Here is a 6,850-nt window from a genome sequence, read left to right as displayed (position 1 = left end):
AAAAAAAAAAAAAGAAAAGAAAAAAGTCAAATTAAAAATGGGCAAATGCATAAACAGATATTTCACCAAAGAGTAGATACACATGGAAAATAAGCACATGAAATTATGTTAACATCATTGGTCATCAGGGAAATGCACATTAAATTCACAATGAGGTGTTGCTAACCACCCATGGGAATGACTAAAAGAAAAAACTAGTGACAGCATTAAATGCTAGCAAAAATGCAGAGAAAGTGTGTTGCTCATGTGTTGCTTGTGGAAAAGGAAAATGGTACAGTGCGTTTGGAAAACATTTTGGCAGTTTCTTTAAAAACTAAATATGCAACTTGGTTAATGGGTACCAAAACCAGAAAGAATGAATAAGATCTCCTATTTGATAGCACAATAAGGTGACTATAGATGATAATAATCTAATTGTACATTTAAAAATGACTTAACAAGTGGAATTGGATTGTTCATAACTCAAAGAATGTTTGCGGGATGGATACCCCATTCCCCAGGACGTGCTGATTTCACACCTCATGCCTGTATCCAAACATCTCATGGACCCCATAAATATATACACCCACTCTGTGCCCACACAAATTTCAAGACAATTGAATTTAAAAAATGAAAATAAATATGCAACTGCCATACCACCCACCAATTGCACTCCTGGGTATTTATTACAAGGAATGAAGACTTAGCTTTATACATAAGCCTGTACACAAATGTTCATAATGTTCATAGTAACTTTATTCATAAGAGCCTCAAACTGGAAACCACCCATATGTCCTTCAATGGGTAAATGGTTAAACTGTGGTACATCTACACCATGGATGGCTACTCAGCAATAAAAAAAAGAAAAAATTGTGTGGCTTTTTGTTTTGTTGTTGGTGGTGATTTTTCAGAGAGAGGGTCTTACTCTGTTGCCAGGCTCCTGACTTGGCCCCTGGAAGCCCTGGAATTACAGGCATGAGCGGTCACACCCAGCCAGAAATGAGTTGTTGATACACATAGCAACTTGGATGAGTCTCCAGAGAATCACGCTGAAGGGAAAAACGGGGGAAAAAAAAAACAACAAAAAACAGGCTGGGAGTGGTGGTTCATGCCTGTAATCTCAGCACTTTGAGAAGCTGAGGTGCGAGGATTTCTTGAGTTCAGGAGTTTAAGACCAGCCTGGGCAACATAGCAAGACTTTGTCTCTACAAAAAATAAAACATAAAAATAATTAGCCAGGCATGGTGGTGCGTGCCTGTCGTCTTAGCTACGTGGGAGGCTAAGGTGGGGGAGGATCCCTTCAGCCCAGGAGTTCAAGGTTACAGTGAGCTATGATCACACAACTGTACTTCAGCCTGGGCGAGAGGGCAAGACCCTGTCTTTAAAAAAAAGTTCCCAAAAGTTACATACTATATAATTCCATGTATCCAACATCCTTGAAATGACAATATTATAGAAATGGAGAACAGATTAGTAGTTACCAGGGGCTAGGGAGGGGATGGGGATGGTGGAAAAATGTGTGTGGGCAACTTGAACTTGAGAGACCCTTGAGGTGACAGAAATGTTCTGTCTCTTGACAGTATCAATGTTGTATCTTGGTTGTCATATTGTCCTATAGATTTGTAAGATGTTATATCATTAGGAAAACTGGATAAAGGGTACATTGCATTTCTCTGTATTATTTCTTAAAACTGCGTGTGAATTTATAGTTATTGCAAAATGAAAACTTTGATTTTTAAAGAAGCAAGTTAAAATATTTTTGGAAGCCCTGATAGGTTCACTGTTGAATTCTAGCAAACATTTAGGAAAGAAATTATTTTAAATTCTCTATAATCTCTTCCAGAAGATAGAGCCAAAGGGAATATTTCCTAACTCATTCTATGAGGCCAGCGTAACTCTAAAACCCAAACCAGACAAAGACATTAAAAGAAAGCTATAGACCAATATCTCTCTTGAACATACAAGCAAAAATCCTCAACAAAACATTAGCAAATTAAATCCAACAATGTGTAAATAAAATTATATGCCATGACTAAGTGGAATTTATCACAGGTATGCAAAGCTGGTGTAACATTCAAAAATCAATTGATGTAATTCATCAAATCAACAAGCTAAAGAAGAGAGATCCCATAATTATATCAATGCATGCAGAAAAAGCATTTTACAAAATCTAACACCCGTTCCTAATAAGAACTAGAAATAGAGGTGAACTTTGTCAACATGGTAAAGAACACCTACTAAAACCCTATAGCTAATATCATAATTAATAGTGAGAAAAAGAAGCCAAAGATGTCCTCTCTCATCACTCTTTTAAACATTGTACTGGAATGCCTAGTTAATGCAATAAGATAAGAAAAGGATATACAAAGTTTACAGATTGGGAAGGAATAAATAAAGCTTTGTTCGCAGACATCATGATCATCTATGCAGAACTTCTAAAAGTATCATCAACAACAACAAACCTCCTGGAATTAATAAGCAATTATAGCAAAGTTGCAGGATACAAGGTTAACAAACAAAAGTCAATAGCTTTCCTATATGCCAGCAATGAACAAGTAAAATTTGAAATTAAAAATGCAATACCATTTACGTTAGCACTCCCCAAACATGTAATACTTAGGTATGCATTTACCAAAACCTATATGAGGAAAACTATGTAACTCTGATGAAAGAAATAAATATAGAGCTAAATAAATGAAGAAATATTCCAGGCTTGCGGATAAGAAGACTCAATATTGTCAAACATTAGATATTCCCAATCTAATGTATAAATTCAACACAATTCCAATAACAATTGTGGCAAGTTATTTTGTGGATAGCAAAAAACTGATTCCTGGGCCAGGCATAGTGGCTCATGCCTATAATCCCAGCACTTTGTGAGGCCAAGGCAGGAGGATCGCTTGAGCCCAGGAGTTTGAGACCAACCTGGACAACATAGTGAGACCTTGTCTCTACAAATAATAAAAAAAAAATTAGCCAGGCATGATGATGTACACCTGTGGTACCAGCTGCTCAGGAGGCTGACAGGAGGATCACTTGAGCCTGGGAGGTCAATGGTGCAGTGAGTCATGATCACACGCCACTGCACTCCAGCCTGGGCAACATACTGAGATCTTGTCTCAAACAAACAAACAAACAAACAAAAAAACCAAAAAACAACCCCTGATTCTAAAGTTTATATGGAGAGGCAAAAGACCCAGAATAGCCAAAAAAATATTGAAAGAAAAGAACAAAGTTGGAAGGCTACTATAAAGCTACAGTAATCAAGATGGTGTGGTATTAGTAAAAGGATAGAAAAATAGATCAGTGGAACAGAATAGAGGGCCCAGACTCATACAAACAGAGCCAACTGATCTCTGACAAAGGAACAGAAGCAATACCATGGAGAAAAGACAGCCTTTTTGACAGATGGTGCCGGAACAACTGGGCACTCATATGCAAACAAATGACTCTAGATAAAGCCTCTTATCCCTTTCACTAAAATTAACTCCAAATAAATCATAGACCTAAATGTAAATTGTAAACTATAAAATTCCTGAAAGATTGATTAGTGCAGTGAGTGACTCACACGTGTAATCCTAGCACACTGCGAGGCCAAGGTGGGAGGATTGCTTGAGGTCACGAGTTCGAGACTAGCCTGGCCAACATGGTGAAACCCCATCTCTACTGAAAATACAAAACTTAGCCAGGCGTGGTAGCAGGCGCCTGTAATCCCAGCTACTCAGGAGGCTGAGGTAGGAGGGTCACTCGAACCCGGGAGGTGGAGGTTGCAGTGAGCTGAGATTGCCCCACTGCACTCTATCCTGGGGGACAGAGAGAGACTCCATCTCAAAAATAAAATAAAATAAAAATAAAATAAAATAAAGTAAAATAAAATAAAATCCCTAGACGATAACATAGGAGAAAATATGGATGGTCTGGATACGGCAATGATTTTTTAGACACTACGCCAAAGGCATGATCCACGAAAAAAAAAATTGATGAGCTGGACTTTATTAAAAACTTCCACTCTGCAAAATACACTGTCAGGAAAGTGAGGAGACACGTCACAGACTGGGAGAAAATATTTGCAAAGGATGTATCTAATAAAGGACTGTTATCCAAAATACACAAATAATTCGTAAAACCCAATAATAAGAAAGGAAACAACCCAATTAAACAATGAGCAAAAGACCTCAACTGACATCTCACCACAGAAGATATGCAGATGGAAAGTAGGCATACGGAGATATGCTCAACATCATATGTCATTAGGGAACTGCAAATTAAAATAGCAGTGAGATACCAGTACACACCTATTAGAATGGCTAAAATCCCAAACACTGACAACGCTAAGTGCTGGTGAGGAGATGGAGCCACAGGAACTCTCGTTCACTGCTGGTAGGAATACTCAATGATACGGCTACTTTGGCAGACAGCTTGGTGGTTTCATGCAAAACTAAATATATTCTTATTACATGATCCAGAAGTCATGCGCATTGACTTTTACCCAAAGGGATTAAAAACTTGTGTCTGCACAGAAACCTGCATGCAGATATTTACGGCAGCTTTATTCCGAGTTGCCCAAACTTGGAAGCAACTCAGGTGTTCTTCAGGAGGTGAAGGGATGAACAGTGGTATATCCAGGCAACGGAATATTATTCAGTGCTAAGCTTGAAAAGATACGGAGGACATAAATGCATACTCCCAAGTGCAAGAAGCCAGTCTGAAGAGGCTACCTACTGTATGATCCCACCTAAGTGATATTCTGGGAAAGGCAAAACTGTGGAGAGAGTAAAAATATCAGTGACCGCCAGGAGTTGTGCCAGGAGTTGTGGGGAGGGAAGGATGAACAGGCCGAGCACAGGGGTGGCTTAGGGCAGTGAGACTGTTCTGTGTGCTGTAACCTTGGATATGTGCCATTGTACATTTGTCAAAACCCACAGCATGTGGAATACTAAGTGGGAATCCTAACCTTGGCGTGGGCTTTGGGTGTATGGTGTATCACTTTGGATGATGGTGTATCACTGTGGGTTCATCAGTTGTAAGAAAGGGACGGCTCTGATGAGGAATGTTGGTAGTGGGGAGGCTGCCGTTTTGGGGGACATGGATTATATGGGAAATCTCTGCACTTCCTGCTCAGTTTTGCTGTGAACCCAAAACTACTCTAAAAAAATACTCTAGTAAAAAAAATAGAGACCCAGCGCCGTGGCTCACACCTGTAATCTCAGCGCTTCAGGAGGCCAGGGAGGGAAGATCATTTGAGGTTAGGAGTTTAAGGCCTGGGCAATATAGCAAGACCCTGTCTCTATAAAAAATAAAAATACAAAAACTTAGCTGAGTATGGTGGTGTGAGCCTGTAGTTCTAGCTACCTGGGAGGATTGCTTGAGGCCAGGAGTTTGAGGCTGCAGTGAGCTATGATCACACCACAGCACTCCAGCATAGGCAACAGAGTGAGACTCTGCCTCTATTAAAGATGTATATTTCTAGGAAATCATCATTTAAAAGGTTGTCACTGCAGACTCTGTCTTCATAATATGGTAATAATGTTTCTATAGTCTATTTCCAACAAAGATATGAAATGGTTTAGAGTTAAAGATGCATATAATAGTACAAATAAAAAGCATGTTTAAAAAAGGAAAGCTGTATGGAAAAAAGAGAAAGACAGTTAATCCTAAGCCTGGGCTAATGTGATTTCTGGTATTGAATAGCTTTACTTCTGAATTTCCTGAAAGTCAAGGCAAAATTTAAAATATCAAACATTAAAGTTTTTATTAAAGTTTGTTGTTGAAAAACAAACAAACAAACCTGCTACCATTTTTAGGAGACTCAAACTTTTTCCTGATAATCATTTTTAAATATATGAAGAGAACATCCATGCAATCACAGTGTTCAATTCTAGTTTTATCAGTGGCTGGGGCCGGGCAGTGCTCCCTGCTGCTCTCCAGCCTCTGCTGGGGCCCGGGGGTCGGTCGCAGGATGGAGGCAGGGCTGGGGGAAGATACCGCTCGGTGCTTCCTCCCTCCTCTGAGGCTATGGAAGGACTCCTGGAGAGAGTGCAGCAGGGAGACCGCACAACCGGCCCCATACACAAGGGCCCCAGCTGTGCCCGGGTGCCTTCCTAAAAAGCGCGCCGCCTGCAGAACGGGAGGCCTCCTCCCTGCTTCGTCTTCTGCCCCCTCCTGCTCTCTGGATCCTCTGGCTGCTCTCATCATCTTATCCTGGATGAGGGTTCAACCTTGGAATTCCCTAAGACAGTGTATTAACTGACTCCGTACGATAACTTGTTATGGTTTTAAACCGCGCCCCCACTGAAAAGGGAACAGTGCTGGCAGAACTTCAGGTACTGGTGAGAGGTTTGTAAGGGGATAAGAGCATCCAAGCCGGGATGGATACACCAAGCCTTCTGCTGACCTTCCGCCGCCAACAGCACCTTCTCTCCTAAGGATGCTCCCCGGCTGCCAGACTTTCTGTGCAGGGCGCAGCCTGTGTTCACTGAGAGGAAAGAGCGATTTCAGTGCGTGTCATTCCAAACAATGATTTCTTCTCCGTGTCTATGAAAAAACAAGGTTTTTTTTTTCTTTCGGATAAACAAAACAAAAAACCAAAACCAATAGATAATTTAACCTTAATCACAAAGGTGGTCCGAGTTATTTAATAGGTACAGAGTAGAAAGATACGATTAAGGCTGGGTACGGTGGCTCACGCCTGTAATCCCCGCACTTTGGGAGGCCGAGGTGGGCGGATCACCTGAGGTCAGGAGATCCAGACCAGCCTGACCAACATGGTGAAACCCCATCTCTACTAAAAATACAAAATTAGCCAGGCGTGGTGGTGCATGCCTGTAATCCCAGCTACTCGGGAGGCTGAGGCAGGAGAATCGCTTGAACC

The sequence above is a fragment of the Colobus angolensis genome, unplaced genomic scaffold (assembly GCF_000951035.1).
Source record: "Colobus angolensis palliatus isolate OR3802 unplaced genomic scaffold, Cang.pa_1.0 Scaffold21, whole genome shotgun sequence".
Taxonomy (NCBI): domain Eukaryota; kingdom Metazoa; phylum Chordata; class Mammalia; order Primates; family Cercopithecidae; genus Colobus; species Colobus angolensis.
Note: the sequence above shows the minus strand (reverse complement) of the source record.